General features: G+C 39.9%; 1 protein-coding gene and 1 pseudogene across 1 annotated transcript in view; both read right to left on the minus strand.

Annotated features, from left to right (window-relative positions):
• RSBN1L (round spermatid basic protein 1 like) overlaps positions 1 to 27,760 on the minus strand; it is a 93,491-nt gene that overhangs the window by 50,911 nt on the left and 14,820 nt on the right. The gene's annotated exons all lie outside the window — the stretch shown is intronic.
• LOC129040092 (farnesyl pyrophosphate synthase-like) lies at positions 1,933 to 8,137 on the minus strand (annotated as a pseudogene).

Below are 27,760 nucleotides of genomic sequence, written 5' to 3' on the forward strand. Positions count from 1 at the left end.
CCTGGCACACAGCCGGAATATCCTCTTTAGGACCAACCCCCGCCACCCCGCCCCACCGCCCGCGGCGCCCCCACCCCGCCATTGGGGATAGGCAGTCCTCTGAACGTTTGCCCCAAATGAGGCAAACTTGGGCTTACTGCGCCATCTAGTGCTCAAAAGGAGGCAGCAATATGGAATTAAGGGGATTCGACAGGCAACCGCACAAAACCACTAAGCAAATATACTCTGTAAGGACCAAAACCAGCGAGACGCCAGATATTGAAGATCAGAATACATAACTAATCCTTCAATGTAAAGCCACAGACATAAGACCACAAGACACAAAAGCAAACAGGCAGCCATCACCTCCACAGACAGACAAATCAAGGAGCCAGTGACCAATCCTAACAAAACAGTGACATGTGAGCTCTCAGATCAAAACTTCAAAATAGCAGTTTTAAGGAAACTCAGACAACTCCGAGATAACACAGAAAAGCAATTTAGGAATTTATCAGAGAAATTTCACAAAGACACTGAAATAATGAAAAAAATCAAAAAGAATCCTGGAACTGAGAAATACATTTGCTGCAATGAAAAATGCACTTATAGGCTCTCAACAGTAGAAAGGATGAAGCAGAAGAATCAGTGAACTCAAAGATGAATTATTTGAAAATACACAAAAGAGAAAAAAGAAAAAAGAATGAAAAGGAGCAAAGCATGACTACAAGATATAGTGAATAACCTCAAAATAAACGTTAAGAGTAGTTTCCAGAAGTGGAGAAAGAAGAGGCAGTAAGCTTGTTTTAAAAAATAATCCTTTTCAATTGTGTTTGCAGCCACCGCCACGCCACTGTCACTCTCTAAGGCCAGCACCACCTCCAGTTCACTGAGCTCCAGCCTAACGAGAAGGTGGGTAAGTAAGGAGGTCTCTATACCATAGTTCCTACAAAACTGACTGCCCACAAATCGTGTGGTAAAGCAGCCAGGAGGCCGCTCACAAGAGTGTGCCCTCTACTGGAAGGGTAGAGACACATCATCACAGGCCTGGTATTCCATGAAATTACAGGTTATCAGAAGTCCACTGAATCACTGACTCGCAAACTTCCCTTCCAGCGTCTGGTGCAACAAATTGCTCAGGGCTTTAAAACACATCTATGCTTCCAGATTGCAGTTATTGGTGCTTTGCAGGAGGCAAGTGAGGCTTAACTGGTTGGCCATTTTTGAAGACACCAACCTGTATGCTATCCATGCAAAACGTGTAACAATTATGCCAAAAGGGCTGGGCGTGGTGGCTCACGCCTGTAATCCCAACACTTTGGGAGGCCAAGGCAGGCAGATCATCTGAGGTCAGGAGTTCGAGACCAGCCTGGCAAACATGGTGAAACCCTGTTTCTACTAAAAATACAAAAAATTAGCCAGGCATGGTGGCACGTGCCTGTAATCCCTGCTACTCAGGAGGCTGAGGCAGGAGAATCGCTTGAACATGGGAGTTGGAGGTTGCATTGAGCTGCGCTCACACCATTGCACTCCGGCTTGGGCAACAAGAGCAAAATTCCGTCTCAAAAAAAAAAAAAAAATTATGCCAAAAGACATCCAGCTAGCACACCGCTAATACGTGGATGTATTATCCTTTTTCACACTGCTATAAAGAACTACCTGAGATAGAAAAAAGGTTTAATTGACTCACAGTTCTGCATGGCTTGAAAGGCCTCAGGAAACCTACTATCATGGGGGAAGGAGGAGAAGCAAGCACTTTCTTCACAAGGTGGGAGGAGAGAGAGAGTGAGGGGGGAACTGCCAGACACTTTTAAACCATCAGATTTCATGAGAATTCACTCACTACCTCAAGAACAGCATGGGGGAAAACTGCCCCCATGATCCAATCACCTCCCACCAGGTCCCTCCCTCAACAGGTGTGGATTACAATTCAAGATGAGATTTGGGTGGGGACACAGAGCCAAACCATATTAGTGGAGAATATGCTTGAGAATCCAGTATGATGGGAAACATTCCATTCTTCCAAAAAAAAAAAAAATTATCTTCTTCCTGTTATTGGTAGTTCTGAACGTTAGATTTTTTTTTCCCCCATGGGGTCAAAAGGTGCCTAAGTATATGATTGTGAATGGAAAAACAGGTGACAGAAATCACGTATTGGCAGTTTTTACATTTTCATTTGTGTGTGAATTTTTAATACAAATGCAGGGATGTAAAGCATTAATGCAAGTCAAAATGTTTCAGTGAACAAGTTTCAGCAGTTCAACTTTATAATAATTATAAAGAAATCTGTTAAATTTTTCTGGAAAAAAAATAGAACATAATCCCAGAAAACCTTCCAACCCCGGAGAAAGATACGTGTCCAGACACAGGAAGGTCAGAGATCACCAAACATATTCAACCAAAATAAGACTACCCCAAGGCATATCAAATTCTCAGAGAAAAAGGACAAAGATAGGATTTTAAAAAGCAGTAAGTGAAAAGAAGCAAATATCATATAAAGAGCTCCAATTAGCCTGACAATAAACTTCTCAGCAACTATACATGGAGGAAGTAGGACAACATATTCAGAAGCTCTTCAATCTGAAACAAAGGGGTACTAACATAGAAAAAAATTTGAAGGTACAAAACTCATGGGTAAAAGTACATAAATTCAAAATACTCTTAACACTGTAACTGTGGTGTATAATCCACTCATATTTCTGGCATGAAGTATAATAGGTAAATTGGCTGGGCACAGTAGCTTACGCCTGTAACCCCAGCACTTGGGAAGGTGGAAGTGGGCGGACTGCTTGAGGTCAGGAGTTCCAGACCATCCTGGCCAACATGGCGAAACCCCATCTTTACTAAAAATACAAAAACTAGCAGGGCACGGTGACGCATGCCTGTAATCCCAGCTACTTGGGAGGCTGAGTGAGGCAGGAGAATCGCTTGAACCCAGGAGACGGAGGTTGCAGTGAGCAGAGATCACACCACTGCACTCCAGCCCAGGCAACAGAGTAGGTGAGACTCCATCTCAAAAAAAAAAAAAAAAAAAAAAAAAGATAAATCTATCAGAAATAACCATGACACGGCAACCTGTTAAGAGATTGGAAATATGAAAAGATCGACATTAAGAGAAGAAAAAGTCAAAATGTGATGGAAACTGATGTAAAGAGGTTTTTTTTTGGTTTAAGTTTTTCCTTGGTTTCTTACTGATCAAAAGAAAGAAATGTTTCTAAACATCTGTTTAGAACTAAACAGATGTTCAGTTGACATCTGTTTAAAATAACTTGTGGTCGGGCATGGTGGCTCACGCCTGTAATCCTAGCACTTTGGGAGGCTGAGATGGGCGGATCACCTGAGGTCAGGAGCTCCAGACCAGCCTAACCAACATGGAGAAACCCCATATCTACTAAAAATACAAAATTAGCCAGGCGTGGTGGCGCATGCCTGTAATCCCAGCTACTCAGGAGGCTGAGGCAGGAGAATCACTTGAACTCAGGAAGCGGAGGTTGCGGCGAGCCGAGATCACACCACTGTACTCCAGTATGGGCAACAAGAGAGAAACTCCATCTCAAAAAAACAAAAACAAACAAAAAAGCCTTGTTATTTCTAGAAGATGTTTTTGCAAGCCCCACAGTAACCACAAAGCAAAAACTTATCATAGATACCCTCTAAAAAAAAGGCAATGAATTAAAACATACTACTAGAGAAAAATCATTTAAACACAAAAAGAAAACAGGAAGAAGAGAGGAAAACAACCAGAAAACAAGTCCTTATCTATTGATAAAAATAATGAATAAAAATACACTAAACTATCCAATTAAAAGACACAAATTGTTGGGAGGCCAAGACGAGTGGAACGCTTGAGCCCAGGAGTTCAAGACCAGCCCGGCAACGTAGCGAGACTCCCATCTCTACAAAAAAAATACAAAAATTAGCCAGGCCAGGTGGTACATGCCTGTAGTCCCAGCCACTCGGTAGGCTGAGGTGGGAGGACCACCCGAGCCCCAGAGGTATAGGTTACAGTGAGCCGAGATGGCACCACTGCACTCCAGCCTGAGTGACATGGTGAAATCCCATCTCAAAAAAAAAAAAAGAAAGAAAGAAAGAAAAGAAAAAATTAGCCAGGCATGGTGGCGTGCACCTGTAGTCCCAGTTACCTGAGAGGCTGAGGGAGGGGGATCACTTGAGCCTGGCAAGTCGGAGCTGCAGTGAGCCATGATCACATCACTGCACTCCAGCCTGGGTGACAGAGAGAGACCCTATCTCAAAAAAAGGGGGGTGGGGGGCAGCAAATGATCTAAATAAGGCATTTTTCAAAAAACATACAAATGGCCAACAGGTACATGAAAAAAGAATCAACATCACTAATCATCAGGAAAATGCAAATTAAAACCATGAGATATCGTCTGACCCAAGTTAGAATGGCTTTTATCAAAAAGACAAAAAAAAAAGATGCTGGCAAGGATGCAGAAAAAGGAGAACACACCTGTACACTATTCGTGGAAATGCAAACTAGTACAACCAATATAGAAAACAGTATGAAGGTTCCTCAAAAAATTAAAAATAGAACTACCATATGATCCAGCAATCCTACTGCTGAGAATATACCCAAAATAAAGGAAATCAGTATATCAAAGAGATATCTGCACTTCCATGTTTACTGTACCATTTACAATAGCCAAGATAGAGAATCAACCTAAGGTTTCATCAACGAATGAATGGATAAAAAAATATGGTACATATACACAATGGAATATTATTCAGCCTAAAAAGAGAAGGAAATCTCATCATTTGCAGCAATGTGGATGGAATTGGAGGTCACTATGTTAAATGAAATAAAGCAGGTACAGAAATTCTGCATGTTCTCGCTCATATGTGAGAACTTAAAAAGTGGATCTAATGAAGGTAAAGAGTTGATTAGTGGTTACCAGAGGCTAGGAAGGGCAGGAAGAAGGGAAGGATGAAGACAGGTTGATTAATAGGTACAAAATACAGTTACAAGAGCCAGGCTCACACACATGTAATCCCAGCTACTCAGGAGACTGATGTATGAGAATTACTTGAGGCCAGGAGTTTGAGAACAGCCTGGGCAACATAATGACATCTGCATCTCTTAAAAAAAAAAAAAAAAAAAAAAAGTTGTTTTTTTTGTTTTTTAATTAGTTGGGCATGATGGCACATGCCTACAGTCCAAACTACCCAGGTGGATCCCCTGAGTCCACGAGTTCAAGGATGAAGCGAGCTATGAACCCTGCACTGCAATTCTAGCTTGGCCGACAGAGTAAGACCCCATCTCTAAAAACATAAAAATAAACCCAATGGGAGGATGACTTGACCCCAGGAATTCGAGGCTGCAGTGAGCTATAGCCATGCCATTACATTCCAGACTGGGTGATAGAGTAAGACCCTATCTCTAAAATAAATATCAAAAAATGAGCCTGAGAAACATGGCAAGATACTGTCTCTACAAAAACCTTAAAAAAAAAATTACTCAGGCATGGTGGTACATACCTGTAGTTCTAGCTACTCAGGGGGCTGCAGTGAGCTATGACAGTGTCATGGCACTTCTGCCTGGGTGACAGAGCAAAACCCTATCTCTAAAAGAAAAACTAGAATAAATATGTCAACAATCCATTTATCTGGAATCTTCAGAATTACCTGCCAGATAACAGAAGATTGCCATTTTTTAACTATTCTCATGACTTTTTAAAAGGTACTACATACTTCCTTGCTTCCTAAAATATATCTTCATTATGACAAAAATTTTAACCCTCATCATTCTCACATTGATGACCTCAAAAATAGAAAAAATTTTTAAAAATTACTCAAAACTAAAAATTTGTTGTTGAGTCTCATTTCATTTTATTCTATCTTTTAATTCTCAGATGTCATTTATCACTACAGGAAAGAGAGGTGACAGCTCTAACTTTTGGCAATCACCTAAAGGACCATTCTTATTTTTTCTGTGCTAAGAAACTAAACAAGGTCCATTAGTACTATACTGTTTAGTAATCATGTTATCTATCTGTATTTCAGGAAATTTCACACTGTATTCAGGTTAAGACATCTGTCTTACCATCATCCTCCCCACCCACATAAACTCCATGAGAGTAGAGAAGGCTTTATTTCAATAAATGCTTGTTTCATGCATGAAATAGGTTCTGTGATAAAGTGAGAAATTACTGCATTATTTTCTACAGTAAATCAATGACTTTCTCTTGCGTAAGGTGCTCTTGGTTCATCTTTGTTAATCCTTCCTTCTTTTCCCTTTGCCATACTACACCAGAGAAGGAAATTCTTAGTCCTTAAAGTCTTCCACAAATAGTTTCTCAAATTGTGTCCCCTTATCTAACTGGACTAGTCATTTTGTACAGTAAGTTCTATGACTGAATGAAACTACTCCTCCCTAACATTAAGGATCCCCAATTTTTCCAGGTGTAAGTATAGGACAAACAATTTTCCCCAAAAGATAATGGGCTAATTTCCTTCTTAAGTAGAGCTCTTTTTTTTTAAACTTACAAATACAAATTGTATATATTTATGGTGTACATGATGTTTTGATGTATGAATACATTGTAAAATGGTTAAATCAAGCTATTTAACAAATATATGTGTTACTTCACATACTTATCTTTTTGTATGTGGTGAGAACACTTAAAATCTACTTAGCAATTTTCACATCTACAACGTATTACCTGTAGTCACCATGATATACAATAGATCTCTTGAACTTATTTCTCCTAACTGAAATTGTGTATCCTTTGAACATCTCCCCAATCCCCCAGCATCTGGTAACCACCATTTTACACTTTTTCTGTGAGTCCGAATCATTTATATCTCACATATAAATGAGATCATAAGGCATTTGTCTTTCTGTGTCTGGCTTATTTCATTTAGTACAATATCCTCCAGATTCACCCATGTTGTTGCAAATGAAATGACAAGATTTCTTTTGTTTTTTTTTTGTTTTTTTTTTTTTTAAGGTCACACATTAATTTATTGAGAGCCTCCTCTCCCCGCCCTTGCAGTCTACAGGCCACTTCTTCCGCTCATAGATTTTGTGTGCTAGCCCCTGGAAGATAGCTGGGGGGCAGGGGCACCGCGTACTGCCACATGAGACCCATAAGGTGGCTCTGTCTTCCTCAGACTGCAAGAACACAGCTGGCAGATCCAGCTCCTCATACAGTGCCTTCACCGGGTCCACCTTCTTGGCCTCCTTCTCCCGTAATTCTCCTGCAGGATCTGATAACTGTTCTGGAGTGGCCTGTTGCAGACACTGAACCACCAGCCAGCTGCATTTGTTGTCCTGGATGTCAGTGCCAACTCTGCCAGTCACACTGGGGTCCCCAAAGAGGTCAAAGTAATCATCTCGAATCTGAAAGAACTCTCCCATCTCCAGCAGGTCTTCCTGGCATTGGTGTGTTCCTTCTTGCCACCAATGCCCACCATATACACGGCTGCAGCTACAGGAATCGACCGTAGTTGACAATAGATTTGTACCTCTTTTCAGTGAATCTGCCAAGATCCACCCTGCTCTGGGAGGGCTGTGATGAGGTCCAGAGTCTGCCCAATCTCAGTCTGACAGAAACTCTGCAAGAAGAGCTTGATCAGGTTCAGGTAATAGGACTGCTCCAGGCAATAGAGCATGTATCTCTATTGAACTTATTTCTCCTAACTGAAATTGTGGTAGATACAGCAAGCGGTAGATACATGCTTACAGAAGCACAGCATCACTGATGGCATCCAAATCTATGCCTGGCTTCTGATACCAGCCGATCTGCCCCTGGCAGGTGAATGAGGATGAATCCATGCTGTCATCTGACACCAGGAAGAAAGTTTGCAGTAGTTCCACATACCAGCTCACAGTCAGGGCCCACTCAAGACTATCAGCATCCTGTTTCCCCGGCTCCACCAGCTCCTGGAATGATACCAGCACCATTAAACCCTGGTGATACTTGCCTCCAATGGCACTGTACTCCAGGATCTCCTCGAGTCGGGCAATAGCACTCCTGTCTCTGGGTGCCCCATCTCATTCTCAGTCAGCACCCTGACAATCCGGGAGAAGTGCTGAATGAATTCCTGCTTTTCTTGGGCATAAACATCTGATTTCTGGTCTCCATTCATTCTGAGGGAGGAGCAAAGTGCTCTGTTCTTGGATGTGGGTTCCTGCTTGGTGGATTTCCTTCTTTCTTAAGGCTGAATAATACATCCACAGTGTATATATATCAACATTTTCTTTATCCATATATCTCTTGATGGAAACTTAGCTTCACTCCGTATCTTGGCTATTGTGAATAATGCTGTAATGAACATGGGAGCATAGTAATTTCCTTTCTTTTGGGTATATACTCAGCAGTAGGATTGCTGGATCACACGGTAGTTCTATTTTTAATTTTCTGAGGAATCGCTATATTGTTTTTCATAGGAGCTGTACTAACTTACATTCCTACTAATAGTGTACAAGGGTTCCCTTTCTCCACATCTTCACCATCTGTAGAGCTTTGTTTTAGGAAAAAAAAAAAAAAAGCTCTTACAATATCAAAAAAACTTTAAAAATTAAATTTTAAAAATAGCAAAATAAAAAAAGAAACAAAGGATATGAAACAGCAAGTTTCAAAGAATGTTAATGTTAAAAAAAAATGGAAAAAAGTTCAACCTTACCAGTATTCAAAGAGATACAAATTAGAACAGTAGGAAACCATTTTTCACTTATCAAATTGACTATTTAAAAAAAAAAAAAAAGAATAACGAATGCTGGCAAAGGTAAAGTGAAATAGACACTTCTACACAATGAGTGTAAAGACAGTCTTATGGAGGACAATTTAACAATATGTAGAACAAACTTTAAAACAGATCAATCCTTTGATTCCATAATTCCACTGCTAGAATTTAATAAAAAGGAGGCAAACCTGCACAAATACAGTTGTCCATCATTCATGGGGGATTAGTTCCAGGACACCCCCATAAATACCTAAATCCATGTACCAAAATTTGTGGATGCTCAAGTAGCTTATATAAAATTACGCAGTATTTGCATATATAACCTATGCACATTCTCCCATACTTTAATTCATCTCTAGATTACTTATAATACCTAATATAATGTAAATACTATGTAAATAGTTGTCAGACTGTATTGTTTACTTTATATCATTTTTATAGTTGTATTGTTATTTTTCACTGCTTTTTTCCAAATACTTTTGATGGATGGTTGGTTGAATACACAGATGCAGAATCCACGGATGAAGAGGGCCAACTGTACAGCTAGCTATACAAGGGTCCTCATCCCCCATTATTTACAATAGTGAGTAACTGTAAATAACTTAAAAAAAAATTTTTTTTTTTTTGAAACAGGGTCTCACTCTGTTGCCCAGGCTGCAGTACAGTGGCACGAACATGGCTCAGTGCAGTCTTGACTTGCCCAACTCAAGTGATCCTCCCACCTCAGTTTCCCAAGTAGCTGGAACCACAGGCACATGCCACCATGCCAGGCTAGTTTTTTATATTTTTTGTAGAGATGGGGTTTCACCGTGTTGCCCTGACTGGTCTCGAACTCTGTCCACCTCCGCCTCCCAAAGTGCTGGAATTACAGATGTGAGCCATCACATCTGTAATAACTTAAATTTTAATTATGGAGAATTGATTAAAGTTGCGTATACTCATACAATGAAAAATTATGAAGCCATTAATGTTTAAAGAGTCAAAATCTGTAAAAGTATCCCAAGACTATCATATATACATGTGTATGAATACATGTATATACACATATGTACATATACATCTATGCATATATGTATTTGCACATATGTATATATACACATACAGCTATCTTAAGGAAAACTGATTAAAAGTTTATAAAAAGAAAAGTCAAACTTCCCACTTCACCCACACCAAATAGTTGAGATTATTTCACTCTCATCCCTTAAGGAAAACACTGAACTTCCATTTTTGAAGAAACTAAATAGACTTCAAGACTCAGGCACCCCAGGTAAGGCAAAGGATGTATCTAAAAACATGCTGGCTGTTCTTTCCTAAAACGCTTAAACAGAATTACATTTAGAAAGGACATATGGAAAATTAAAAATACAATAGCAAAACTGAAAAACTTAATTAAAACGTTACAATATAAAGGCGAGATAATCTCCCAAACAGCTGAACAAAAGGCAAACAAAGCAGAAAACAGCAAAATAAGGTGACCTAAAAGGATCTATTCAGGAGATCCTATATCAAATTAACTGAAATCTCGGGGAGGGGGGGAATTCAGAATTTTAAAGGGAAGAAAAATATCAAATAAATAATACAATAAATTTTCCCAAAAAAGATCAGTCTCCCGAATGAAGATTTCATAAGGGATGAGTACAAAGAATGGAATCCACCACCGTGGTCCCCTCCTCACACACACACTACACACACAATTATGAAATTTCAGTACACTGGGATAAATAAAAGATCCTAAAACCCTCTAGAGGAAAATAAAAAATAAACAGGTCACATAAAAGATCGGGTAACTATGGAAATGAACTCTTCAACAGTAACAGTACACAGATGCTAAAAAGCAATACAGCAATGCCTTCAAAATTGCGAATGAAAATAATTTTTAACCTACAATTTTATAATCTGCCAAACTATCAATCAAGTATGCAGGAAGGCATATTCAGACAAGCAAAAATTTTTAAAAAATTACCACACATGCATGCTGTCACAGGAAGTTATTTGAGGGTGTGCTCAAGTAAATTAAGAAGTAGTAAACAAAGGAAGACAATGTGAGATCGGAGGACCCAGCATAAAAGAGCAGATGAGAATGTATTAAAATAAACACTGTGCAGATGGCTCAGTGGATAACTAGTTCAGGCTGAAGTACAAGAATGGAGCTCTTAAAAACAAGACCTCCAGAAACAAAGGAGTACTGGCAAATTTTCTCTTATCACAGAACACAGAGAACAGAGAGAAAATGAAGCAATGGATACATAAGTAAATGAAAAAAAGAGGCAATTTTTAACCACACAAAAATGAAGAAAGCCATATAAAAAGGATCTCTCCCTGATCTGCATTAAACAGCATTTGCAGAGTCATTATAAGCACTGACTATTGTTTTAACTAAGGTATGTGGAATTATTAAAAAGGAAAGAAGCTAGGTTATAAAAGTGGTCATTCTGGCCAGGCTCAGTGGCTTACACTTGTAATCCAAACACTCTGGGAGGCTGAGGCAGGAGGTTTACTTGATGCCAGGAGGGCAAGACCAGCCTGGGGAAGAAAGTGAGGCCTTGTCTCTACAGAAAAAAAAAAAAATTGTTTTTTAATTAGCTGAGTATGGTGGGACAGGCCTGTAGTCCCTGCTACTAACCGAGCCACTGCACTCTAACCTGGGTGACAAGCGAGTATGTCTTGAAAAAAATACTAAAAATAAAAATAAGTAAATAATAAAAGTGACAATTCTTATCTAATATAACAAGAATGCACTATATGTCTAAAACTAACTAAAAAAAAGTAGTATGAGCATTTTATTCAGAAATTTGAATTAAAAGCAGACGGGAGGCCGGGCGTGGTGGCTCACACCTGTAATCCCAGCACTTCAGGAGGCCGAGACAGACAGATCACCTGAGGTCGGGAGTTCGAGACCAGCCTCACCAACACGGAGAAACCCCGTCTCTACTAAAAATATAAAACTAGCTGGGCGTGGTGGCACATGTGTGTAATCCCAGCTACTCTGGAGGCTGAGGCAGGAGAATCACTTGAACCCAGGAGGCGGAGGTTGCAGTGAGCCGAGAGAGCGCCACTGCACTGCCTGGGCAACAAGAGCGAAACTCCATCTCAAAAAAAAAAAAAAAAAGGGCAGATGATGGCCAGGCATGGTGGCTCACACCTGTAATCCCAGCACTTTGGGAGGCCAAGGCAGGTGGATCACGAGGTCAAGAGATTGAGACCATCCTGGCCAACATGGTGAAACCCCATCTCTATTACAAATACAAAAATTAGGCCGGGCACAGTGACTCACACCTGTAATCCCAGCATTTTGGGAGGTCAAGGCGGGAGAATCACTTGAACCCAGGAATGCGGAGGTTGCAGTGAGCCGAGATCGCACCACTGCACTCCAGCCTGAGCAACGAGAGCGAGACTCTGTCTCAAAAAAAAAAAAAAAAAAAAAAAAAAAATTAGCTGGGTGTGGTGGCACGCGCCCGTAGTCCCAGCTACTAGGGAAGCTGAGGCAAAAGAATCGCTTGAACCCGAGAGGCGGAAGTTGCGGTGAGCCTAGATCGCGCCACTGCACTCCAGCCTGGGCCACAGAATAATGCTCCGTCTCAAAAAGAAAAAAAGCAAATGGGATACTAAACGAGCTGAGGAACACGAAATGAATGGGGAAAGCTAGGGACACTTCTTACTATAAATTTTTCAATATTTTTTAATTAAATTTTGTTTTTAAAATTTACAGTTATTGTCTTCCTCCCCAAAACCCTAAACTCCAGTCTAATCATGAGAACAACATCAGACAAATCCCAGTTGGGAGACATTCCACAAAATACCTAACTGGTACACCTCAATCAATCAAGGTCATTAAAAGCGATGGAAGTCTGAGATACTGTCTCAGCCAAAAGGAGTCTAAGGAGACATGATGATTAAATGTAATACAGCATCCTGGATGGGATCCTTGAACAGAAAAAGGACACAAGACAAAATACTAAGGAAATTCTGAATAAAGTATGGACTTTAGTTAATAATAATGCATCACTACTGTTTCTTAACTATGATAAACGTGCTAAAAAAATGTGAGGTGTTAATAATGGTGTATGGGAATTCTGTACTACCTTTGCAACTTTTCTGTAAATCTACAACTACTCTGAAATGAAATGCTTACTAAAAAACTTATAAAGGCAAAACTTGGTTAATTAGAAATACAGACAGATACACATGTATATGTATGTGTGTATAAATTTAACAATATATAACAGAGGCACTACAAGACACACTGTTAACTAAAAAAAAGCAGGTTACAGAAAAAGGCATATATATAGTATATTTAGGTTTTTAAAAATAAACTAGATAATCTTGGCCAGGCGCAGTGGCTCATGCTTGTAATCCCAGCACTTTGGGAGGCAGGCGGATCACTTGAGGTCGGGAGTTCGAGACCAACCTGACCAACATGGAGAAACCTGGTCTCTACTAAAAATACAAAATAAGCTGGGCATGGTGGCGCATGCCTGTAATCCCAGCTACTTGGGAGGCTGAGGCAGGAGAACTGCTTGAACCCAGGAGGCGGAGGGTGCAGTAACCCAAGATCACGCCATTGCACTCCAGCCTGGGCAACAAGGGCAAAACTCCATCTCAAAAAATAAAATAAAATAAAATAGTAAACGATATAATCTCTTCTGTGTGTGTGTATTTACATATGTACATATGTAAATGCACAGAACACTTAAAAGGGCTTACCCCTGGCCGGGCATCATAGCTCATGCCTGTAATCCCAGCACTTTGGGAGGCCGAGGCAGGCGGATCACCTGAGGTCAGGAGTTCGAGACCAGCCTAGCAAACATGGTGAAACCCCGTTCATACTAAAAATACAAAAAATTAGCCATGCATGGTGATGCATGCCTATAAACCCTGTCTCTACTAAAAATACAGAATAAGCTGGGCATGGTGATGCATCCCTGTAATCCCAGCTACTTGGGAGGCTGAGGCAGGAGAATTGATTGGACCCAGGAGGCAGAGGTTGCAGTGGGCAGAGATCGCAACACTGCACTCCAGCTTGGGCCACAAGAGCAAAATTCCGTCTCAAAAAAAAAAAAAAAAAATGTGGGGGGCTTATCCCTAGGGAAGAAAGAAAAAGAACTTCTGGTTTTTATTTCATTTACTTCCTAAATTATTTGAAACTTCTACAACAGAAAGGGATTCATGGCTGGGCGCAGTGGCTCATGCCTGTAACCCCAGCACTTTGGGAGGCCAAGGTGGGTGGATCACCGGAGGTGAGGAGTTCAAGACCAGCCTGGCCAACATGGTGAAACCCTGTTTGTACTAAAAATACAAAAAATTAGCCAGGTATGGTGGTGTGTGCCCATAATCCCAGCTACTCGGGAGGTTGAGGCAGGAGAACCGATTGGACCCGGGAGGCAGAGGTTGCAGTAAACCGAGATTGCACCACTGCACTCCGGCTTGGGTCACAAGAGCGAAACTCCTCTCAAAAAAAAAAAAAAAAAAAAGAAAAAGAAATAAAATAGGGGGCTTACCCCTAGGGAAGAAAGACAAGGAACTTCTGGTTTTTATTTCATTTACTTCCTAAATTATTTGAAACTTCTACAATAGAAAGGGATTCATGGCTGGGCGCAATGGCCCATGTCTGTAATCCCAGCACTTTGTGAGGCCAAGGCAGGTGGATCACCTGAAGACGGGAGTTCAAGACCAGCCTGGCCAACATGGTGAAACCCCATCTCTACTAAAAATACAAAAATTAGCTGGGCATGGTGATGCATGTCTGTAATCCCAGCTACTCAGGAGGCTGAGGCAGGAAAATCACTTGAACCCAGGAGGCAGAGGTTGCAGTGAACCAAGAGCGCGCCAGTGTACACCTGCCTGGACAACAGAGTGAGACTATCAAAAAAAAAAAAAAGAAAAGAAAAAAGAAAAAGAAAGGGATTCGTATATTATGTATCATTTGTACAATCGAGTTGGTAGCCTAACTCTCCTTCCCGAAAGAATTAATAATTATGTTCAGATACATACTTTTTTAAAAAGATTTAGAATCACTCAGTATATGAGAAGAAGATACAAAAAAAAAAAAATTTCAAAGTAAAACACTGAATATATAACATAATATTTACTCACATAAACACATTAAAAAAATTTTTCCAAAGGTCTCCCTCCATTAAAACTGTTCAAGTGCTGTTCTACCTCACTTGATATACATTATCTCAATATTATGTTATAGTTAATCAAGAGGAGAAAAAAAGGAGAAAATTAGAAATAATTATAAGCTGGCACAAAGGCTCATTCATGCCTGTAATCCTAGCACTTTGGGAGGCCAAGGTGAGAGGATAGCTTGAGCCCAGAAATTCAAGACCAGCCTGGGCAACACAGAGAGACCCTGTCCCTATTAAAAAAAAAAAAAAAAAAAATTTTTTTTTTTGAGACAGTTTCACTCTTGTGTCCCAGGCTGGAGTGCAGTTGCGTGATCTTGGCTCCCTGCAACCTCCGCCTCCCAGGTTAAAGCGGTTCTCTTGCCTCGGCCTCCCGAGTAGCTGGGATTACAGGCACGCACCACCATGTCCAGCTAATTTTTGTATTTTTAGTAGACACTGGGTTTCACCATGCTGGCCAGGCTGGTCTTGAACTCCTAACCTCGTGATCCTCCCACCTCGGCCTCCCAAAGTGCTAGGATTACAGGTGTGAGCCACCGCGCCCAGCCAAAAAAAATTTTTTTAAATTAACTGGGCATGGTGGTACATGCCTGCAGTCCCAGCTACTTGGGAGGCTGAGGTGGGAGGATCACTTAAACCCAGCAGGTCACGGCTGCAGTGAGCTGTGATCATGCCACTGCACTCCAGTCTGGGCAAAGAGTGAGACCCTATCTCAAAAAATTAAAATTAGAATTAAAAAATAAATTATATATGTATTCTGAACATGCATACACACATACATTATTTATTAGGTTTAACCGTTTTTAAGAAAAAGAAGCCATACTTTTACTCAACCACAGATTTTGATGTATAGGAAATTCTTTATATAGGTTCATTAATTTTTTTAAGAAATTACAGTGTCATAAATTGTTCTTAAGAAATGTTGCTTCCACACTGGAAGTTCTTAAGAAATGTTGGCCGGGCGCAGTGGCTCACACCTGTAATCCCAGCACTTTGGGAGGCCAAGGCGCGTGGACCACTTGAGGTCAGGAGTTTGAGCCCAGCCTGGCCAACATAGTGAAACCCCATCTCTACTAAAAATACAAAATTAGCCAGGCGAGGTGGCGCATGCCTGTAATCCCAGCTACTCGGAAGGCTGAGACACAAGAACTGATTGAACCAGGAGGCGGAGGTTGCAATGAGCCGAGATTGCACCACTGTACTCCAGCCTGGGTAACAAAGTGAAACTCTGTCTCAAAAAAAAAAAAAAAAAAAGAAAGAAAGAAATGTTAGAATTTCATACTACAGCTTTCAGTCACAATATATTGTTGCTGCACAAACATCAAACAGGCTTCACACTATCACAGTTTTGCCTGCCCTGAGTATGAGCCATATGAGCCATAATTCACACCATAATAACACAGTCCATGAAATCAACTGAACTGAGCAAAAACAATGACATTCCCCACCTTCCCTCTCCTACATCCTTCCAGGAATAATGTATGGCTAGAAATGGATGAGAGAACAAGCAGGGGCAGAAGAAGAGAAATGTACAGAACTTGAAGCAGAAGGAAAAGCAGTTACATTACAAAATGATTACAATTACATAGACAAAAATAAAAATTGAAGGAGATGAAGGATACAGTAAAAAGAAGAGAAAGGACTCCACAAACAGTAAATTGGAAAGAAGTGATTTATCACAGCCCCTCACTAACACAGCTAATCAAAGCTAAAAAAATCAGTGGCTTCTCAGCCCTTTTTTCCATGGACCTCATTGCAACATAACAGTATTGATTCCTTCTCAAAATTTCTCCCTAAGTTTCACTGAAACTGTACTATCCTACCTGACTACTCCCTCATTCTCATAATCCCACCATCCAAACCTGCACATTTACCAAGGATCTCTCCTAGGCATTCTCTCTTCTCTATACTGCCTCTAAAAATGCACTCACATGATGTAAACTATAACCCTGTGGCAAACTAATCTCCAAATTAATCTCCCAACCCAACCCCTCTGCCAAACTCCACATCTTCATCTCCATAATATTTAACACCAAAATATCATCTTTCTAATATAAAAAAGTTCAAGTTCTCCTTCCAATTCTCCATGTTAATGGCACATCCTCATCCAACATTCAAATACAAAAAATTTTCAGTAACACTAATAGTATTTCCTTCTTCAATTTTCCCCTAACACTAAATCACTTGACTAGTTCAGTTTATACTTCTGTTAAAATATTTCCATCTTTTTTTCCCTTTCCATAGTCACCACCTAGTGTATTCTCACTAGCTTTTGAAACAAAGGGTTTCCATACCTATAGTTTCTTTCCTTTCCACCAAGTAAGCACAGTGACCAAAAAAAATTCCTTAAATGTATAGTTTACCATGACACTCTCTTCTGCTTAAAACGAATGAACAAACCAACCCAGCTTACCTCTGCCTATCTAAAAACAGAAAACTCCCATAATATGTCATTCAAGAATCTTCAGTTAAGACTCACCTTCTTTTAGCCTTTTCTTCAACGATTTCGCCCACATATATAAGAAGATTCCAGATTACTTGATTCATCATTACTCAAATGTCTTACTCCAATATTTTTACTAATATATCCCTTAGCTAAAATGCGACTGCCCATCCCAATTCCACCTGCCCAAATCCTACACATCCTGTAAGATCTACGGTAAAATTTAGCTTCTTCCACAAAGCACTCCTTGATGCCCACAACCACAAATGATCATATCCTCCTCCTCCCTCTTGTATAATTTGAATTCTGATTTTTTGTATAACTGCTCAATCTGCCCTCCTGGTTCCTAAGCTCCTTTGCAATTATCATATCTTGCTCTTCTTCGCTACCTTCTGTAGAACCTAGAATGGTGCTTTGCATATAAGTGATGCTTAATGTGAATGAAGTTTCCAGGGGGCAAAAGATTTAAGTAGAAAGAAAGAAATTACTATTGATAAGCATTTGAAGGCAATCATAGACGACAAATAAAAAAGCAATACACAGAAAAAAAAAACAAAATTACCAACAATAAGCAGTGTCTTTTACATTGCAGCTATTTATCTCTCCAATTAAATTAAAAATTATCTCAAGGCAAGAAACAGAAAGTTCTCCTCTTTGTATCTGCCTTTCTTCCACCACCACCCAAGCACAAAGCAGGCCATAAATAAGTGTTTGTTAAATCCACATAAGAAAAAAAGCAGCAGGCTGGGCACGGTGGCTCACCGCTGTAATCCCAGCACTTTGGGATGCCAAGGCAGGCAGATCACTTGAGGTCATTTGACCAAAATGGTGAAACCCCATCTCTACTAAAAATACAAAATGTAACCAGGCATGGTCACCCACGCCTGTAATTCCAGCTACTCGGGAGGCTGAGGGATGAGAACCTGGGAGGCTGATGTTGCAGTGAGCCAGGATCACACCACTGCACTCCAGCCTGGGTGACAGAGTGAGACTCTGTCTCAAAAAAAAAGAAAAAGAAAAAGAAAAAAACCCTAAATGTATTGTGATATAATGGAAATAATTCAGGCTTTGTAATTTATACATATTAAACTCAAATTCTAGCTCTGCCAATAACTGATCAAGTGACACAAAGCAAGTTACTTAACCGTGTTGTGCCTCAGTAGTCTTATCTGTATAGATAATAACACTTGTCTTCTACAATTTTTTTTTTAACGGAGTTTCGCTCTTGTTGCCCAGGCTGGAGTGCAATGGCACGATCTCAGCTCACCGCAACCTCTGCCTCACAGGTTCAAGCGATTCTCCTGCCTCTGCCTCCCGAGTAGCTGGGATTACGGGCATGCAGCACCACACCCGGCTAATTTTGTATTTTTAGTGGACCCGGGGTTTCTCCATGTTGGTCAGTCTGGTCTTGAACTCCCAACCTCAGGTGATCCACCCACCTTGGCCTCCCAAAGTGCTAGGATTATAGGCGTGAGCCACCACGCCCAGTCTGTCTTTTACAATTTTTATAACAAGGCAACATATGCATTATTTCCAACACTATGCACAATACCTAATTTTAAGCACTGGACAAATATAGCTATTATTATTAAATATAAATAGAATTTTATTACAAAAGCACCCAGTAACAAAGAGTGACAAAAATACTACAATAACAATAGTCACAAGAACACACAAAGAGTAAGAGGAAAATAAAAAAAGACACATACAGCTGGGAACAGTGGCTCACACCTGCAATCCCAGCACTTTGGAGGACAAGGTGGGAGGATGGCTTGAGGCCAGGAGTTCGAGGCCAGCCTGGGCAATATGGCGAGACCCTTTCTCTATGGAAAATACAATAATTAGCCAGGCATAGTGGTGCGCACCTATAGTACTGGCTACTCAGAAGGCTCAGTCAGATGGATCACTTGAGCCCAGGAGTCTCAAGCTGCAGTGAGCCATGATCACACCACTGCACTCCAACCTGAGCAACAGAGTGAGACCTTGTCTCTAAAAAAGTTTTTTTTAAAAAAATACATATATACATAAAAACCATGCCAGGCATAACATGATAAAGTGGCCTGTGAAAAATTTTAGCTCAGGTTTTCCTCACTAAACTATCAGAAAAGATTGGTCTCCAGAACAGAAATAAAAGCATTTATTCTGTTCTCAACATATTATAAAACCAAGACATGAAGTACTAAGACATTGTAGGTGGTATCTGGTTACAGAATTAAATCACTTTAAGTCACTGAATCGTGTGTCTATAGCTACTATATCAAACATGATTCTTTCACATATATACAACCTGGGGCATTCTTAGACCTCTAAGTCCACATTATACAATTACATTATTTATTACAATTTAAATTATACTCTGTAATGCAAACGGTAAACCATATACATAGTTCTTAATGATAATAATACGTATGGGCATATATAACTATGGGAACCAGACTCTTGTTGTATTTGTTATATACTCTTAGTTAACACTTTTTCACACAACCAATTAAAGTTCTACATTTTTTTAAAGTTGTATATTTAGCTAACATCATTAGATACACACCTACAGATGCTTTATCAATCTTAATTCAATTGGAATGTGCTCCAAGTGAAATTTTCCAAAACACACATAAAATTATGTGCCCTAATATATGTGCAGTGAGAAATTGGTTCAGACTTCCAAGGCTAAGTCATAAGAAGACTTGCTGTTTCCACCTATGTCTCTGGGTGTCAAGACTCCTGAAGTCCTGAGCTGCCACGTAAGAAATCCAACTTCCTAATTAACAGACCATGTGGAATGGTCCTGAAACAACTTGGAGAAAGAGAAGGGTTCACTCAGTTCAGTATCTAGCCATCCATAACACAGCAATAGGCACGTGAGTAAAGTCATCTTGGACCTTCCATACCAGACCAGCCACCAACTCAACACCAATGAGCAACTCCAGTCAACACTGCATGAAGCAGAGGAAATCACCCAGCCAATCATGCCAGAATTTGTGATTCACAAAATCATCTGATATAATAAAATGGTTATTGTTTCAAACCACAAAATTTTAGGGCAGTTTGTTATGCATTAAGAGATAATTCAGCCTTCACAAAGTCTTATTATAGATAATGAAAAAGTTGTTTTGTTTAAGTATATACAAGACATGCACTGACTCTAGAAAAATGTTAAAGTAGAAAATTGTCTTACAAAATACACTGATGCACCAGGTGTGGTGGCTCACACCTATAATCCTAGCACTCTGAGAGGCCGGGGCAGGCAGATTGCTTGAACCCAGGAGTTTGAGACCAGCCTGGCAAACATGATAAAACCTCATCTCTATAAAAAATACAAAAAATTAGCCAGGCATGGTCGTGCACCTGTAGTCCCAGTTACTCAGGAGACTGAGGTGGGAGGATCAACTGAGCCCAGAAATTGAAGCCGTGATTGCACCAGTGCCTACCAGCCTAGGCAACAGTGAGACTCAGTCTCAAAAAACATAAAACAAAATACACTGATATATTAAAATCAAGGAGTGAAGGGCTAAAAGAAAAAAATGCTTAATATATAACGTCAGAGCTATAAACAGAATCAAACGCCTTGAAATTATTTCCTCCCGTAACTTCTGTGACATTGTAGAGCTCGCTTTTCCTATCTAGTTGCCATGAATATTAGTTCATATAATGTTCTCTCTCCCCACAACTCCTTTATCTCTTTGTTGAAATCCTACCATACCGCCCTTTCAAAGTTTCTCTCAAATATCTCCTCTCCTACATCTCTTCTCCCTTTCTTTTCTGAGACACAGTCTCGCTCTGTCGCCCCGACTGGAGTGCAGTGGTGTCATCTCGGCTCACTGCAGCCTCCACCTCCCAGGTTCCAGCGATTCTCCTGCCTCAGCCTCCCAAGTAGCTGAGATTACAGGCACACACCACCACGCCCAGCTAATTTTTGTATTTTTTAGTAGAGACAGGGTTTCACCATGTTGGCCAGGCTGGTCTTGAACTCCTGACCTCAGGTGATCCGCCCACCTCAGCCTCCCAAAGGGCTCAGATTACAGGTGTGAGCAGCCACACCCGGCACCTTGTCCCTTTCTTAACTGCCTTAGTATCTGCCTGCCCTCACTCCCACACCACAACTTTCTACTTATGGTATTTAACTTACTGCAGTATATATTATAAGTATCCTGCTATATTGTTTAAGCTACTTGGAGGCAGAGATTGTATTTATCGATTTTGCCATTTTTCTTAACACTTTGCCACAGCATCTAAGAACCAAAAATGTTTATCTCTGCTAATCTCAGATTTCAAAGACAAAAACAATGCTTGAAGTACCACAAAGTTATTTTACTATAATTCATTCTGTTTCTGATTACAATTGTATAGCTTCTCACTGTTATAAAATTATATATCCAATTATCAATTATATGTAGAAAAACCAAAGTCTTTTTTATATACTAGTAATAATCTCACAAAAATATACTAGGAAAAACTCCCAATCATAAAAATAAAAATGCTAGAAGAAAACTTACAATCTGTATTAAATACCAATAAAAATCTCTAAGGCGATATAAAATAATATAAGACTATGGCCAGGCACAGTGGCTGACGCCTGTAATTCCAACTTTGGGAGGTCAAGGAGACAGGATTCCTTGAGGCCAGGCAACATGGCAAGACTATCTCTACAAAAAATAAAATAAAAAACAGCTGGGAGTGGTGTCGCTCACCTGTAGTCCTAGCTACTCAAGAGGCTAAGATGGGAAGATAGCTTAAGGCCAGCAGTTCCAGACTGCAATGAGCTATGATCATGCCACTGCATTCCAGCCTGGGCAACAGCAAGACCCTGTCTCCTTTGAAAAAAAAAAAAAAGAATATAAGAACAGATAGGCCAGGCACAGTGGCTCATGCCTCATGCCTCATGCCTGTAATCTCAGCACTTCGGGAGGCCGAGGCAAGCGGATCACCTGAAGTCAGAAGTTCAAGACTAGCCTGGTCAACATGGTGAAACCCCATCTCTACTAAAAATACAAAAAATAGCCAGGCGTGGTGGCGCATGCCTGTAATCCCAGCTACTCGGGAGGTTGAGGCAGGAAAATCGCTTGAACACAGGAGGCGGAGATTGCAGTGAGCCAAGATTGAGCCACTGCACTCCAGCCTGGGTGACAGAGCAAGACACCGTCCCACAAAAAAAAAAAAAAAAAAAAAAAAGGATGAAGATACACATGCAGCTTTTAAGTACAAAGATAATTCTGTCATGACTATAATTTCCTCCTAATTTAATCAATAAATTTAATGAAAATATCTAGAGCGTGACAGTGGGTAGAAGAACTTTACAGAATAATTCTCAAGTTAATAAAAATGGGGGAAAAAAAAAAGGAGCCAGACAGCTGAGGCGGGAGGATCATCTGAGCCCAAGAGTTCAAGGCTGCAGTGAGCCATGATCGCACCACTACACTCCTGCAGCCTGGGTGACAAAAGTGAGAGACTGTGTCAAAAAAAAAAAAACAAACAAACAAAAAAAAAAAACAAAGAGAAAAAGACAAAGGGAATCTTGACGCAAACCTTACAGACGGAAGTTTTCAAAATGCACTGCGGACCTAAATGTGAAACCTAAACCTATAAAATGCCTAGAGAAAATCTAAGAGAAAATCCCGTGATCTAGGGTTAGGAAAAGCTCTCGAAGTTAAGAAACAAAAGATGCAAACCATAAAAGAAATAAAAGTATAAAGTGGGCTTCATTAATTTATAAATTTCTGCTGTGAAAAACTGTGAAAGACAGTATTAAGGGAAAGAAAAGACAGAGAATGGTAGAAAACATTTGCAAAACGTGTATCTGATAAAGGACTTCTACCCAGAATACGTAAACAACTTTCACAATTTGATAATAAGAAAACAACCCAATAACAGACACTTTGAACACACAACTCATCAAAGAGATATATATAGAAAATAAGTACATGAAAAGATGCTCAACATCACTATTCATTAGGGTAATGCAAATTAAACCCACAATGAACTACTACTATGCAACTACTAGAATGGCTGAAGATTTTTAAACTGGCAATATCGAGTTAGAAGTCTTTCTTGAGGGGAGGTCTGAATAAGGAAAAAACAGTTGGCAGAAATGAAAAATATAACAACTTTGGAAAACAGTTCAGCAGTTTCTTACGAACTTAAACACACTTAACAGGCCACTTACACTTAACAGCCCAACAATTCCACTGCTAGGACCAGGCACAGTGTCTCATGCCTGTAATTCCAGCACTTTAAGAGGCTACGGCAGGTGAATCACTTGAGGCCAGGAGTTCGAGACCTTCCTGGCCAACAAGGTGAGGCCCCCATCTCGACTAAAATTTTTAAAAAATTACCCGAGTGTGGTGGCGGGCATCTGTAATCCCAGCTACTTGGGAGGCTGAGGCACAAGAATCACCTAGCCGAGATCACACCACTACACTCCAGCCTGGGTGACAGAGTGAGACTCTGTCACACACACACAAAAAAAAAAATCCCACTGCTAGGTATTTGCCCAAGAAAAATGAAAACATATATCCACTCTAACCTTTTTTTTTTTTTTTTTTTTTTTTTTTTGAGACAGAGTCTTACTCTGTTGCCCAGGTTGGAGTGCAGTGGTGCAATCTCAGCTCACTGCAACCTCTGCCTCCCAGGTTCAAGCAATTCTCATGCCTCAGCCTCCCAAGTAGCTGGGATTACAGGCACATGCCACCACACCTGACTAATTTTTGTATTTTTAGTAGAGATGGGGTTTCACTGTGTTGGTCAGGCTGGTCTTAAACTCCTGACCTCAGGTGATCTGCCCATCTCAGCCTCCCAAAGTACTGGGATTACAAGCATGAGTCACCACATCCAGCCCACTACAAGATTTTTTTTTTTTTTTTGAGATGGAGTCTCACTCTGTCACCCAGGCTGGAGTGCAGTGGTGCCATCTCAGCTCACTGCAAGCTCCACCTCCCAGATTCACACCATTCTCCTGCCTCAGCCTCCCGAGTAGCTGGGACTACAGGCGCCTGCCACCATGCCCAGCTAACTTTTTTGTATTTTTAGTAGAAACGGGGTTTCACCATGTTAGCCAGGATGGTCTCAATCTCCTGACCTCATGATTGGCCCGCCTCAGCCTCCCAAAGTGCTGGGATTACAGGTGTGAGCCACCGTGCCCGGCCACCCACTACAATATTTCTAGGTGAATGTTTAGGGCAGGCTTACCCACAATCTTCAAAATACTAGAAACAATCCAAATGTCCATCAACTTGTAGCAACAAATTGTGCTATCTCCACAAAAGGAATTACTACTCAGAAATAAAAATAAATGAACTGATTCATGCAACTGTACTGATGGATCTCAAAAGCAATATAACAAGTGAAAAAAGCTAGACCGAAAAAGCTAGTGTATGATTCAACTTATATGACATTCTAAAAAAGGCAAAACTACTGAGACAGAAAACAGATCACCCTTGGATTAGAGATGATGGGAGAGCACTGAGTAGCAAGAGAGAACTTTCTGTGGTGATAAAAATCTGCTATGTCATTACTCTGCTGGTGGCTATCAACTATTCATCAAAACTCATAAAACTATATACCTAAAAAGGGCAAATCTATTTTATGTAAATTATAATTCAATAATGTTTCAAAAAGCCAGGAAAATTCTGAATAAGAGTATCGGGATTTTTGTCCTATAGATATCAAATCTATCCTAAAGATAGAATAATGAGGGTGCTGGTTGAGCAGAAACAAACTTACAGAGGTAAATGTAAAAAAGTGCAAATCTAAAAACAGACCCAACTACACATGTGATTTTAGTATGATAAACATTAGCATCCTACATCTTTGTGGAAAGGAAGGACTATTCAATAAATGATGTTAAAACAACTAATTACTGGAACAAAATTAATTTGGATTCCTAATTTTGTGTCTAAATAAATTCTAAACAGAGCAAAGATTTTAATCAATAATGTCATATAAAATAATAATAGGCTATTTAAGAAAATATTGTTATGAACTAAAGGTAGAAATAACTTTTCTAAGTAATAAAAGCCAGAACAGCCAGGCGAGGTGGCTCACACCTATAACTCCAACACAGGGAGGAGGCCAAGGCATGAGGACTGCTTGAGGCCAGGAATTTGAGATCAGCCTGGGCAACACAGCAAGACTGTGTCTCTATTTTTTAAAAAAAAGGAAAAGAGAGGCCAGGTGTGGTGGCTCACACCTGTAATCCCAGCACTTTGGGAGGCCAAGGTGGGCGGATCATGAGGTCAGGAGATCGAGACCATCCTGGCTAACATGGTGAAACCCCGTCTCTACTAAAAATACAAAAAATTAGCCGGGCATGGTGGCGGGCGCCTGTAGTCCCAGCTACTCGGGAGGCTGAGGTAGGAGAATGGCGTGAACCCGGGAGGTGGAGCTGGCAGTGAGCTGAGATCACGCCACTGCACATCAGCCTGGGCAACAGAGTGAGACTCCGTCTCAAAAAAAAAAAAAAAAAAAAAAAGGAAGACAGAGAAATAAAAGCCAAAAAATTAAATTACTGATCAATTTGAATACACAAAAACATAAAACTTCCGTATGAAAGACCAAGCACACCCCCTTAAATAATGTTTATGAACTAATGATAGTTTAGAGAGAAAAAAATTCCAACAGTAAAGGGCTAATATTCTAATATATGAAGTTTCACGAATCAATTTTTAAAAAAAGAAAAGGATAAGGCCCTTAGACTTGGCAAAGCACATGAACATATAAGTGAAATGTGAAAAAATGTTTAATCTTAATCATTAATAAATGCAAATAATAAAATCTTCAACAATCAAAACGTGGAAGATTTTGAAATCTGAGAAAACTTAGCATTGGAAAGAATGTAAAAAATGGACAGTCTCATATATAATCCAAGTGATAAAGCAAATTGTTCATCTTTCAGGAAAGCATTATTTATCAAAATTTAAAGTATATGTATCTTTAACTTTCCCCTTACCCCCTATAATTCAACTTTTAGAACTTTATCCTAAGTTTTAAGTGAATAAATGCCTACACATGAAGTTTTATTTTAGCATCATTTACAACAGAAAAAAGAATCTAATGTCCCACAATATAGTATCAGTTAAATATATTATGGTTTATACATATAATGCAAACATGAATACTAGGTAAGCAATTAAAATTGATAATATAGTTCTACATGTATTGACGTGGAACAGTATTTCTAATATACTGCTAAATGAAAAAAGCAGGTTGCAGAACACATAAACAATGTTGTGTGCATTAAAAAATCATATATGTGGCCAGGCACAGTGGCTCACGCCTGTAATCTCAGCACTTTGGGAGGCTGAGGAAGGTGGATCACCTGAGGTCAGGAGTTTAAGACCAGCCTGGCCAACATGGTGAAACCTGTCTCTACAAATATACAAAAATTAGCCAGTCATGATGGCACGTGTCTATAATCCCAGCTACTCGGGAGGCAGAGGCAGGAAAATCGCTTGAACCTGGAGTGGAGGTTGCAGTGAGCCGAGACTGCGCCACTGCACTCCAGCCTGGATGACAGAGCGAAACTCCATCTCAAAAATAAATCATTTATGTATATATAAGATTTGTACACATATAAAAAAGCACATGCATAAAAAATTATATACATGTATATACTAAGTGAAAATACACTAAGTGAAAATGTAATCATTAAAACAATAGTATTTCAGATGCTTTTCTTCCTAAAATTTGAATTATTTTTACAACGAACATATATTATTATAATTAGAAAATTTATTTAGGCAATTTTTATTATGATTACAAAAAAATCATACAATTATAAAATGTCAAACGAACTCACAAAGAACTTCAGTATTTGGTTCAAACTTCTTATCTTACAGATGAAGACCCTTACCCTCGCACAGGTTTTACTCCTTTCCTTCAGATCACAAATGGGTGGTAGGGCAAGAATTTGCTCCTAAGGGCTCCTGATTCTCAGTCCTATGGTTTTTCCATTGTATATTACACAACATGTATGTTTTCACTCATAATTCTATATATATGGAAATATGCACAACAGGTAAAATTTTACTAAAAATTTACACTGTACTTAAATATGGTTACTTCTGAACACAGAACAATTACTCAAAATGCCACTATTCCAAAATAAGAAAAAAGTATTCCCTCCTTTACTTCTATCTATTCATTCCCGAACTGTTGTTGGTTAACACAGCTTTAACAATACAGGCTGGGCACTGTGGCTCACACTTGTAATCCTAGTACTTTCAGAGGCTAAGACAGGAGGATTGCCTGAACGCAGGAGTTCAAGACCAGCCTGAGCAACACAGCAAGAGGCCATATCTACGAAAAACTTTTTTTAAATCAGCCAGGTGTGGTGGTGCTCACCTGTAGTCCTAGCTACTCAGGAGGCTGGGGCAAGGGGACTGCATGAGCCCAGGAGTTCGACGTTACAGTGGGCTATAATCAAGCCACTGCACTCTGGCCTGGGTGACAGCAAGACTATGTGCCAAAGAATAAAAATAGTAAAAAAAAAAAAAAAAAAAAAAAAAAAATTTAATAT

Source organism: Pongo pygmaeus, chromosome 6 (genome assembly GCF_028885625.2).
Source record: "Pongo pygmaeus isolate AG05252 chromosome 6, NHGRI_mPonPyg2-v2.0_pri, whole genome shotgun sequence".
NCBI classification, from domain to species: domain Eukaryota; kingdom Metazoa; phylum Chordata; class Mammalia; order Primates; family Hominidae; genus Pongo; species Pongo pygmaeus.